The 12,953-nt window shown below is 43.1% G+C and overlaps 1 long non-coding RNA gene across 1 annotated transcript in view; it reads right to left on the bottom strand.

The window, feature by feature from the left end:
- LOC110260311 overlaps positions 835-12,953 on the bottom strand; it is a 51,293-nt gene continuing 39,174 nt past the window's right edge. Inside the window, exon 4 of the long non-coding RNA XR_002343382.1 lies at positions 835-1,543. This is a non-coding gene — a long non-coding RNA (uncharacterized LOC110260311). The remainder of the gene's footprint in view (positions 1,544-12,953) is intronic.

The raw sequence follows: 12,953 nt of genomic DNA, 5'->3' as shown, positions 1-12,953 counted from the left end.
ATCCTAGAGAACCCACAACTCCACTCTAATGAAAGAAACATCAGATAAGCTCAAAATGGGGGACTTTCTACAAAATACCTGACCAGTACTCCTCAAAAATGTCCAGGTTGTGAAACACAAGGAAAGACTGAGAAATTGTCACAAGAGACATAATGATTACAGGTAGTGTGATGTCCTGAATGGAATCCTTGAACAGAAACAGGACATTAGTATAAAAACTAGGGAAATACAGAGGAAGACTGGAGTTAAGAGTAATGGACCCATGCTGGGTTTTTTTTTTTTAGTTTTGACAAATGTACTGTGATAATGCAAGAAGTAAAAAAAATAGAGGAAATTGAGTACAGGGCATATAAGAACTCACTGAATTATTTTTGCAACTTATCTATAAATCTAAAATTATTTCAAAAAGAAAAGAATCTTTTTAAAAGTTCTACTCATTGAAAAAATATGTAAAATAATTTCATTACTGTGCTTGCTTCTGGACAGAGGATAAAGCTTTCCTTAAATTGTTTCAGTTTTTAAAATTCTGACACAAATTTCCAATTCTTGGTAGGATCATTTCTCAAAATAAAAACATAATTTAGACAAAAACTCGAATATTTTAAAGTTAAAAACAACCAGAGTTCCCATCACGGCTCAGTGGTTAATGAACCCGACTAGTATCCATGACAACGCGGGTTCGATCCCTGGCCTTGCTCAGTGGGTTAAGGATCCGGTATTGCCATGAGCTGTGATGTAGGTTGCAGAGGCGCCTCAGATCCATCATTGCTGTGGTTGTGGGGTAGGCAGGCAGCTGCAGCTCTGATTCGACCCCAACCAAACCTGGGAAACTCCATAGGCCATGGGTGCAGCCCTAAAAAATGACAAAAGACAAAAAAAAAAGTTAAAAATTAAAAAAAAAAAAACTCGAGAAAATGTTGTGTTGAGGTGTAAAGGTGCTTATAAATTCTATGCTCCTTTCTGTCTGAGTTTCGAACCGATTGAGAGAAATTAAGAAGTCAGACAGAATTCAAAACTTTGACTTTAAAACTGAAAGGAGCTGGGGTCTGGCTTGGCGACAGTGACTTAATACTGATCCCTAGACATACACAACTTGACTCTCCCGGTCCCTGGTGGTGCTAGACCAGACAGATCTCCTCATTGGTGCAGAGTATTTACTATCAAAGTCACCAAATAGCTGACAGAAGACCCAAACATGTGCTATCTGCAGACAGCCATATCTGTACGCCCCCTACCCCACCCCCCGACACACACACACAGAGGGAGGGGAGAGAAAAGGACTGACATACCCATGCTCAGTTGCTTATCCCAAAGTCATCAATAGGATAAGTCATTCCTTCCAGAGTAGATGATAATAATACTGCTAGAAAACCAGCTATCTGGAACAAAAAGCCCTGATTTGGAGTATTTTCTGGTTTCTATGCTGTAAATGTTCCCACTAGGGCTGATTTCAAACTCCCAATGTGGTGTCACTGAAAGCAGAGTTGGGGAGAGGTGTGAAGAGGCTTTTTTAGGCAACAGCAGAACACAACTGACTTCTTCCCTAGAGAGGAGTGAAAATAAGGAGAGTGAGGCCAGGGACATTTCTTTAATGCTGCTGCTTCCATCATACCTGGAAGGAAACTTCAGGAATGGGGAGCAAATATTTCAAACCCAAATACCTGTTTCCTGTTCTTTTAATCCATATGGTTCAACACATAGACCTGTGACTAACCAGAGATGTAACTATCCCCACCTGAAAATTCTCCTAGCCTGCTGATGGTCAGTGCAGATTTTGCTCCAGAAGCTGTGGAGTGGATCAGAAGAACAGATGAATGAATTAACTATGAGGCTATGCAACAACCAAATCTAAAAGTACCTCCCTGCTGTTCCCAATTCAAATGATTTCTAGTCATATTGTCCAAATAGAGTGCCATCAAAAGTTCTGCAATGAAATTAAATGACAACCTTAATTCATTTCAGTAATCAACCCCCACAACCCATAATGCCCCAAATCTAAATATGAAATCTCTTCATTATTAGATTTCCAGGGAGAGATTAAAATCCAAAAATTAAATTATCTTGTAAGGAAAGTCCAAACTCAAATGGCCTCATCCTTGAGTTAAAAATCCAAAGAAATGAGACTATTTTTTTCATTAAAAATTTTGTATTTGGGTATAGTTGACTTACAATGTTATATTTGTTTCAGGTATACAGCAACGTGAATCAGTTATACATATACATATATCCATTCTTTTTTCCCACATAGATTATTACAAACTATTGAGTAGATTTTCCTGTGTGTGCTATACAGTAGATACTTATTAATCACCTATTTTTTTAGTATTTTATTACTTTTTAATTATAGGTGATTTACAGCGTTGTACCAATTTCTACTGTACAGTAAAATGACCCCGTCGTACATATATATACACTCTTTTTTTTCCAATCATGGTCTGTCCAGGAGATCAGTTATAGTTCCCTGCACTATACAGTAGGACCTTATTGTCCATCCATTCTAAATATAATAGTTTGCAGAGTTCCCATCATGGCACAGTGGAAACGAATCTGACTAGGAACTATGGGGTTGCAGGTTCCATCCCTGGCCTCCATCAGTGGATTAAGGATCCAGTGTTGCTGTGAGCTGTGGTGTAGGTCGCAGACGTGGCTTGGATCTGGTGTTGCTGTGGCTGTGGTGTAAGTTGGCGGCTACAGCTCCGATTAGACCCCTAGCCTGAGAACCTCCACATGCTGCGGGAGCAGTCCTAGAAAAGGCAAAAAAAAGAAAGAAAGAAAGAAAAAGAAATTACTTCATGCTCCAGCTCATTTCTAAACAGGCTTCTTTCTGCTGCATCATTGTCTTATGTAATTAACAAAGCCAGAGCCAACTCGGGAGGGGACAATGTGATTTAAGTAAAAAATAGTAATAATAAAACATGCTTGCTATTCAAATATAGCTTTGATATAGTACCCCCTAAGACTCCCTTCCAACTAGACCACCACTCCTATGGCCCCTTTATACAGAAATTCCAGCAGCAGTACCACTGGTCTTTAGTACATTCTGTTCAGCTACAGCTTGTGCTTTGTGACATGAACAAATACAGGTGGGACTGATAAGCAGGGGAATGATAGCAGTGTGATATAGATGTTGCATCACTGTTTTTTGTTTTTTTTTTTTCTCAGCCAGTTGCTATTTTCCACCACCAAATAATAGCAGCTATCACAAAGTATCACTGAAACAAGGGAGTACAGCAAACCGGAGGAATGCAGAATAAAATACTCTTCCTCAGTCCACCTGGCCATGTGCTCGGTCAGAACTACTTAGTGGCTGTCTTTTCTTTTTTTTTGCTTTTTAGGGCTGCATCCGTGGCATATGGAGGTTCCCAGACCAGGGGTCAAATCAGAGCTACAGCTGCCAGCCTACACCACAGCCACAGCAATGCCAGGTCCGAGCCATGTCTGCGACCTACACCACAACTCAAGGCAATGCCGGATCCTTAACCCACTAAGCAAGGCCAGGATTGAACCTGCCACCTCATGGTTGCTAGTCAGATTCGTTTCCACTGCGCCACAAAGGGAACTCCTTTAAAAAATATATATGTATATATATATATGTTTTCTCCTTTTTAGGACTGTGTCCGAGGCATATGGAGGTTCCCAGGCTAGGGATCGAATTGGAGCTGCAGCTGTCGGCCTATACCACAGCCACAGCAGTGTAGGATCTGAGCCGTGTCTTCGACCTACACCACAGCTCACAGCAACACCAGATCCTTGACCTACTGAGCGAGGCCAGGGACCGAACCTGCATCCTCATGGCTACTAGTTGGGTTCGTTTTCGCTGAGCCACAACATGAACTCCCATAAAGACTTATTTAGGGAGTTCCCATCATGGTGCAGTGGTTAACGAATCCGACTAGGAACCATGAGGTTGCGGGTTCGATCCCTGGCCTTGCTCAGTGGGTTGGGGATCAGGCGTTGCCGTGAGCTGTGGTGTAGGTCACAGACGCAGCTCAGATCCCGTGTTGCTGTGGCCCTGGCGTGGGCCAGTGGCTACAGCTCCGATCCAACCCCTAGCCTGGGAACCTCCATATGCCACGTAAGTGGCCCTGGAAAAAGGCAAAAAAAGACCAAAAAAAAAGACTTATTTGGCATCAAGTTTACAAAAAAGAAAGTATGAAAACCATGATTCCATGTGGCCTCCAAGGTACTTTAAGCTCAAAAAATCCCTCGGTTGTGACTCCCAATGATAACTGCTTCAATAGGCTGCCCACTGACCCTTAGACATGCCCTTCAGGCAATGGCGCACTGAAGAGGGGGGAAAGGGGTCCGAGCAGAGCTGAGGCAAGGTGCCAGTACAGGCAACAAACAAGCCCTGGAGAGTCTGACACTCGCGGAGAGAGGTTTACACTCCAAGGTTTGCCCTTCAGACCCGGATGGCTGAGAGGAACAGAAAGGTCCTCAGGGCCACACCTGGGACTTGGTGAACCCCTCACCATGCACCTCAGACACTGGGGTCCTCCAAAGGCAGGACATCAGGACTGAGAGTCCCCCCATGATAGACACTGCTAATGTCAACTGGTGACAATTGGTCACATCTCCAATGTCTCCCCCCAAAGACGGATTCTTCTTTTGCTTGTTTTTTTAGAGCCACACCAGAAGCATATGGAAGGTCCCAGGCTACAGGTCAAGTTGGAGCTGCAGCTGCCAGTCTACACCAGAGCTTGCAGTAACACCAGATCCTTAACCCACTGAGCAGATCCACAGGATCGAACCTGCTTCCTCATGGATACGAGTCAGGTTCGTTACCGCTGAGCCACAACAGGAACTCTCTCACCAAAGACGGATTCTTATCAAAGTTATCACCCAAGGCATCCTCCTGCTCCTGCCCCAGAACAATGCTTGCCTCTGTCCCCATGGAGAACCCCTTCCTTCTCCAGACTCCTCCTCACCACCAGAGTCCCATCCACCCAGAGCTCTGTAGTCCCTGGGGCAGAATCCCAGCCACACAGGGGTGCTTTGGATGAGGAGAGCTCTATGGACTTCGGGAAAAGATATCAAAACCTCCCACAAACCCCCACTCTACCTTAAATCTTTTCTGTAAAGAGAAAGACCTCATTTTCTTACACCAGGATGTCATAGGGCCAGAGACGATATCGTGGGTGAGGTTAGTACAGACTCTGACACACACTGTACGCCAGGTCTTGGTGGCTCCTCTGGCTGCCCCTTCAGTGCAGCAAAGGATTCATGTGACACCGTGGAGACCACAAAGTCTTCCCTATCTGTGTCTACGAGCGAGAAAGGGAGATAGACAGAAAGAAGTTCCACAACTTGGAGCGCAAAGACCTCTCTCTCACTTCTCCATAAAATTAGGACACCACACACCCCAGGCCCTCCCCTGTGCTGAGAGTTCCCTGGGTCTGCCTTGAGCACCCTCAGATCCCTCAGGCAGGGCCACAGGCACAGCCTGCGCCAAACGCTACCTTCCTGGGCAAAGAACACTGAGGGTTGGTGAGCAGCAGGAAACACAGCAGCTGCTTCATCATGTGTGCTCGCTGTGCCACGGGGTCTTAAGGACACGTCTATGAAGAGGATGCCCCTGGCCTCAACGACTGAGACGCCACTGTCTCAAGACCTACTTCTTTCTGGGTTTTATACCCCCCAGCGCTGGGGCCGTCAGTGCTGGGATGTAAATGATTTCCTGGACTCGCCCCCTTGGGGCCAAGAGTCAAGCCTCCAGGGGCTTAAGGTAGCAATTTCATTCCAGAGAAGGGATATCGATGAGGGTTGCATTGTTGGCATTGCAACTGTGAGAAAATGACTGGAAACATGGGTAATTAGAAAAAGCCAGTTGTGTCTTCCCAGGCCCTGCTACACTCTACCCACGTGGCCCTTCTTGGAGGCCCCGGAGAGGTAAAAACTGAGCCAGAAGGAATAAGTCTTCACCTCCATTTTATGGCATAGACACGCCCCCCTTCAGCCAGGGCTGTGACAGGGACAGCCTGGACACAGGACCCTGCAGAGACTGGGACGGGAACGGCCACGAAGGCAAGGAAGGTTTCACAACCGTATCGTGGGCACAAGATTCAAAGCTTTATCAGGAATGGAAGGAAAACAATTCCCCAATAGGGACGTCTTACATGTTGGAGGTTCTTGTGACCACAGAGCTCCAATTCCAGGTAGTACAGATTCAAAGTCAAGAGAGATGAAAAGTATTTGGCGTGGGACCAAAGGACGTCTCTGTCTCTGTATCGGGGCATGAGTTCCCATCCTGTGCCCCAATTCTCCATGCCTAGGACTCTAGGAAGCAACCTGAACAGACAGCCCATCTCAGGGGAAAACATGACTGTACATCAAAGCTAGAAAGAACTTCAGAGTTTACCCAGCTAAATAACTCAGAGACATCCAGCGACCTGTCTGAAACCACATAGCCTGCTGTTCCTCACTCTTCCAGGGTTATGGCCCTTCCCCTGTCCTACTGGGAGGACCTGGAAGTGCAGGCACCCCATCCACATTCTAGGCCAGGAGCCAGGAGCAGGGATGATGAGGTCTCCTTGGGAATACTCACTGATGAACAGCAAACTTGAAAGTGCCCTTGTTGTGTAACCATCTTATCCAATGCTCTTCTTTTATAATTGAGGACCCTAAGGCCCTAACTGCCCCGACATGCCCCTCACAGCCTCTGTGGATTCAGCCCATTTCACTTTGTTCTTTGATGCCCTAAGTCAAAAATAAGACCCAGAAGAGTCAGGGTTGTCTTCAAGCAAAAAACAAGGTGTACTGTTTGCAAACTGGGGCTATGCAGGCTTCAGCTGTGACCAAAAATACATCCTTGGGGCGGGGTGAAGGGGGTTATAGACTTTTAGAAGCAAAAGCCACAGAAGTCACAGTTGGGGGACTTGCAAAGGCAACTGGATAGCCCTTGCAGCCTGACCATAAGTCTTCCCAGTCTGACCGCAAGTCTCCACTGGTTGGCTGTCATTGGAGCCTCTTGCTTGGGGCTTTTCCAGGTAGGACGCTTAGCAGAATCAGAAGTCCTTAGAGTTGTCTGTCTGTGGTTTTTCTAAGAACAGAATACACGATGGAAGGAACCCAAGAGCTATCATGACTGCCTAGGTCTGTTTTATTTGGGGTCCCTGTGGAAGTTCCCATTGTGGCTTATGGGTAACCATCCTGACTAGTATCCATGAGGACACAGGTTTGATCCCTGGCTTCACTCAGTGGATTAAGGATCCGGCGTTGCTGTGAGCTGTGGTGTAGGTCACAAACGTGGCTCGGATCCCAAGTTGCTGTAGCTGTGGTTTAGGCCAGCACCTATAGTTCCAACTCAACCCCTAGCCTGGGAACTTCCAATTGTTGCAGGTGCAGCCCTAAAAAGACAAATATATACATGTGGGGTTCCTGTTAGCCATACCAGGTCCATTTTCTGTATTCTGTCCTTTCCTCTTATAGGATTATTTTATCTTATTTTTACAACTTCAAAGACTTAAGTCTCCTGGGCTTCTCCCTTGACGAGCTACAGAATCGGTGTATCTCAACACTTCCATTCCACTTATCTGCTGTTCCTCTTCCATGTAAATTTACAGACTTTTACGTTTTAGGTTTTGGTCTGGATTTTGTTAGCTACAATAAAGAGTAATGAAAATAAACAGACATAAGGAAATAATTAATATGAGACACTGCATGAAATCTGATAAAGCACTTGTAGAAAAAAAATTGTCTAGATGCTTTCCAGATTCTTCCTTTGCAGGCATCATTCTTCAGAGTTTTATGAGTTAGTCCTGCACTCACTAATAGGGTGACTTCATCTCTGGCTCTAGGCCTCAAGAATCACCTTACCTCCCTTCACAGGGAAAAGACTATGCGCCTATGGGCCAGCTACCCCAATTTCCAGGAGACTTCTAGATGACAGTGCTAAATATCAGATACACTCACACACACAGACTTAGTGTTAAGTCCATTCAGTGTGAGGTGCCGAGCAACACTGTTGGTAATTTCTACCGAAAGCCATAGTGGTAAATTTTGTAAACTAGTTGGGTGCACTCAAAACCCACATCCCAGCCTGCCTCCCTAGCCTAGCCTATCTGGAAAGCTGAACGCTACGTTTCCCAGATCTTTTGCTGCTAAGGTTCCACATGTGACATAAGCTTTGCCAAGCAGTAAGACTCACAGCTATTCGCATGCTCAAAGACATTCCCAGGGAATTGATTTGCACAGGCTCAACTTCCTCACTAGTCTTTCCTGGAACTGAGCCCTCTGAGCGCATATTTGTTTGTGAGGCATCTCACAGGCTGTCCTTTCCTACCTCCTGTTTTGCAATCAAAAATGACAGACCCAGGCTGATTAAAGTACACACCTTTCTCTTTCTTCACATGCAGGAACAAAGTTTAGTCACGATGTCTCATGAGGTTATTGGAACAATTTCAGATATTAATACATGATTCTGACTGACTTACCTCCAAAAGCAAAACCCCAGAATTTGATACGTGTTCACACATATTTGCAGAAGAAATACCATGTGTTTTATGGTATTGCTTCATTAAATTTTAGCTTCACACTACATTGGATTATCACAAATTAAGTAATGAGAATAAGCACAATTGATATATGATTTTGTCACATTGCATATAATTTATTATAAAAATGAATAATCACATCCACTCTATGCCATTTTATTCTGGACCTTACTGATTTGAAGTCTATCACAAGATTCTTTCCATAATTTATTTCTTAGTGGCTTTTGTAATAATCTTTGGAAATACAAATCTAAGTAGTTAGGTGTGTTCCTTGAAAACAGATGTGTGTTCCTTGAAAATAGATAATTATCCATAAACAAAATGGACATTGTTATTGACATATAAAATTTGAATTTGCTTACATATTTAATTGTAATGGAAAACCTTGTGATGCAAACTTTTCCAATGTTTGCAGAACTTATTATTATTTATTTATTTATTTTAGGGCCGCATCTGGCATATGGAGATTCCCAGGCTAGTGGTTGAATCAGAGCTACAGCTGCTGGCCTACATCACAGCCACAGCAACGCAGGATCTGAGCCACGTCTGCGACCTACACCACAGCTCATGGCAATGCCAGATCCTTAACCCACTGAGCTAGGCCAGGGATCAAACCCACATCCTCATGGATACTGGTCAGGTTCGTTTCCACTGAGCCACAACAGGAACTCCTCCCAAATCTGCATAATTTGATATCGTTAAAAGTCTGCAGTGAAATTTCACCTTTTGCTATAAAAAGTTTTTAATTGGATGTGATGGGTTGAGTTGCATCTCCCTAAAAGATAAATGCTAAAGTTCTAACACACCAGTACCTCCGAAGGTGATTTCATGTGGAAATAGGGTTGTTGCCGATATAATCAGTTACAATAAGATGAGATTAGGCTGATGTGGGGCGGGGGGGCTGCAGTAAGAATGGTGTCCTGATGAGAAGGCAGCTGCTGAAGACAGAGACAAAGGATGATGCAGTGTGACAAAATACAGAGATTGGAGGGATGGGGCTGTGAACTAAGGATTGCTGGCCAATCACCAAGAGCTAGGAAGTTAGCAAGGATACCCTGCAGGTTTCAGAAGCAGTGTGGCCCTGCTGACACCTTGATTTCACATTTCTGGCCTCCAGAACCCTGAGACAGTCACTTTCTGTTGTTTGAAGCAATCCAGGTTGTGGTACTTTGTCATGGCAGCCTTAGGAAACTAATATAGATGTGCTTTATACAAATGTGATTGCCATTTTGAATTGCACTGTCACTTTCTAGTAAAAGGAGTCAACATTTTATAGCATTTAGAATCTTGGTTTTGGCTATGCCTGAGGCATATGGAAATTCCCGGGCCAGAGATCAACCCTGCATCACAGCAGCAACCCAAGCCACTGTAGTGACAATGCAGGATCTTTAACCCACTGAGCCTCACGAGAACTCCCTATAGTATTTAAATTTTTTTTTTCTTTTGAGGGCTGCACCTATAGCATATGGAAGTTCCCAGGCTAGGAGTCAAATCACAGCTGCAGGTGCCGGCCTACACCACAGCCACAGCAACGTGGGATCCAAGTTGCATCTGTGACCTATACCACAGCTCATGGCAACGCTGGATCCTTAACCCACTGAGCAAGGCCAGGGGTCAAACCACATTCTCATGGATATCAGTCAGATTCATTTCTGTTGCATCACAACAGCAACTCCCAAATTTTTTCTTTTTATGGCCGCGCCTACGCCACAGCCTCAGCAACACTAGATCTGAGCTATATCTGCGACCTACCCTGCACTTGAGGCAACACTGGATCCTTAACCCACTAAGCCAGGTCAGGGATCAAACCCGTAGCCTCACAGACACTATGTCGAGTTCTTAACCTGCTGAGCCACAATGGAATAGCATTTAAATTTTTAAAAATTTGCCCGTCTGTGGCAAAGGAGGAATCAGTGTTGCAGAAAGCAAACTTAAGGATTTCCGTGGACACAGTAAATCAACACTTAGGGAGTTTTTATAAGAGACTAAATCTCTAACAAAAACATGACAGAAATTTTTCAACCAACGTTCAAAGAACTACCAAAGCTGATCTAAAAGCAAGACACCAAAACTAAACATACTGAATCTTATGTATAACATGTATTTCTTTCTAATAACAATTCTACTTTGCGATCTTCATCATAAGAAAAAAATTGTCAAACAATAGTATGAAAAATATCTCTAATGCAGTGTGCAATAATTATTTACAGAATGTTCAGATTCTAAAATGAAATCAATTAATTCTCTGTGAGGAAAGCTAAGGACACTGGTAAAATTTATCACTAAGCTTCACATTTAGACACAGTTAGCAGGGCTGGCTTGGAGAGCATCATTAAAATTAGCATTGCTCACCAAGTTACTATTTCTCTAGTGAAAAACAGAAAACCATACATAAATGTGGACAAGATTAAAATACCTGGTGCGCCACTGATAGGTAAAAAAGGTTTTACATGGCAAGTCTGTCTCTGCCATTCAATCAGTTCCATATTCCGACATTACTGTAACTTAAATTACTGAATAATAACAGTAACAACAATAATAGCAAATAGTTCTAGAGCTCTGTTCCATAACAGCTACAGTTCTACTATATGCCATATACTGTTTTAAGCATATTCCCACATCAACCCAGTTAGTCCTTCCAATTCAGAGTAGGTAACATCATCCCCATTTTACAGGAGGAAAGTGAGGCACTGAGAAGTGGTTCAGCAGATTACAGTAAAGATTGTGATAGGATGGAACTAGAGACCCTCATACTAAGTGAAGTAAGTCAGAGAGAGAAAGACAAATACCATATGATATCACTGATATCTGGAATCTAATATATGGCACAAAATGAACCTTTCCACAGAGAAGAAACAAACTCATAGACTTGGAGAACAGACTTGTGGTTGCCAAGGGAGAGGGGGAAGGAGTGGGAGGGACTGGGAGCATGGGGTTAGTAGATGCAAACTATCGCATTTGGAGGGAATAAGCAATGAGAGCCTGCTGTATAGCACTGGGAACTAGGTCCAGTCACTTGTGATGGAACATGATGGAGGATAATGTGAGAAAAAGAATGTATATATATATGTATGACTGAGTCACTTTGCTGTACATTAGAAATGGACAGAATACTGTAAATCAACTGTATATATAATGGAAAAAATAAAAATTATTTTAAAAATCACACAAAAAATTCATTAAAAAATGCACAAAAAGATTGTGATAGACAGATTTCCTATGCCTTTTAGGTAGGAAAATCTGCAAGTGTTTCTGATTAATACATTGTGTCCTCCCTTTTTTTGGCCCCACCTGTAACATGCAGAAGTTCCTGGGCTAGGGATCAAATCCATACCACAGCAGTGACCTGAGCCACAGCAGTGACAATGCCAGATCCTTAACCTGCTGAGCCGCATGGGAACTCCAATTGTGCCCACTTTTATGGAGATGAAAAATTATGCAAAGAGTGCTTCTGTGATAGCATTTTTAAAATTTGGAAATTTGTACACACACTGATCCAGCTTATACTAGGAACAGGATATAAGGACCTCTATGAATAAAACTCTTGTCTGGGCCAGCTTGGTGGATGTGACCTGACCTTAGAAGGGCCTCATCTTATGAGAGCCAACACTGGCTTTAAGGCTCTGATGTGCCCATCTTGAAATATTTAATATTTGTACAAGGGGCCCCACATTTTCACTCAGCACTGGGCCCTGCAAGTTAGGTAATGGGTCCTGACTGTTACAGTGACTATCCAGAAATTGTTTTCTTTTTTTATTCATGCTTTAAAACTTGCTTTAGCTTGGGAACATGATTTTATTGATAAACAAGCTTTCGTTGCAAAAAAAAATGGAGTTCTGACTTGCAGGGAGTATTAGATGTTGCTATTTAAATTGTAAATATAAAATCAAGAGAGTTAAACTTGCATCTTGTTAAATTGCTGTGTGAGGAAATGGGATCATCTTATCCCCAGCTAATTGCTGCATTTAGAAGTGAGCTGGTTGTCATGGGGATACATAATAGCATGTTTATTTGGATTGAATATGAAGTCAGACTTCTTCTGACAGAAAAGAAGTTGATTTGGCTGAATGGTTTGACAATGGATAGTGGCTCTGTTTGCTATATAACGTAAACATATGTCTCAGTTTGCCCAAGACAGTCATTTACGCCTGTTGTCCTGGCATGGCAATTAGTAGCCCACCATCATTAGGTTATACGGTGGGTAATTTCCATATATTGACAGAGTTAAATTTCCAGAGCCAATATTTTTTACCCCCCTCAAATTACATCATAAATGTATGTTATCAAAATGTTATATCAAGGATGGCATATTAAAATTAATATTCAAATTTTCCTAAATCCTTTTAAGTATATCGTGTTCACTGTTGATGGTAATGTCAGTTGGTACAGCCACCATGGAGAACAGCATGGAAGTTCCTTAAAAAACTAAAAATAGAGTTACCAACAATCCCACTCCTGGGC

This window comes from Sus scrofa, chromosome 4 (assembly GCF_000003025.6).
Source record: "Sus scrofa isolate TJ Tabasco breed Duroc chromosome 4, Sscrofa11.1, whole genome shotgun sequence".
Lineage (NCBI taxonomy): Eukaryota > Metazoa > Chordata > Mammalia > Artiodactyla > Suidae > Sus > Sus scrofa.
Note: the sequence above shows the minus strand (reverse complement) of the source record. Positions and strands in the feature narration are given on the sequence as shown.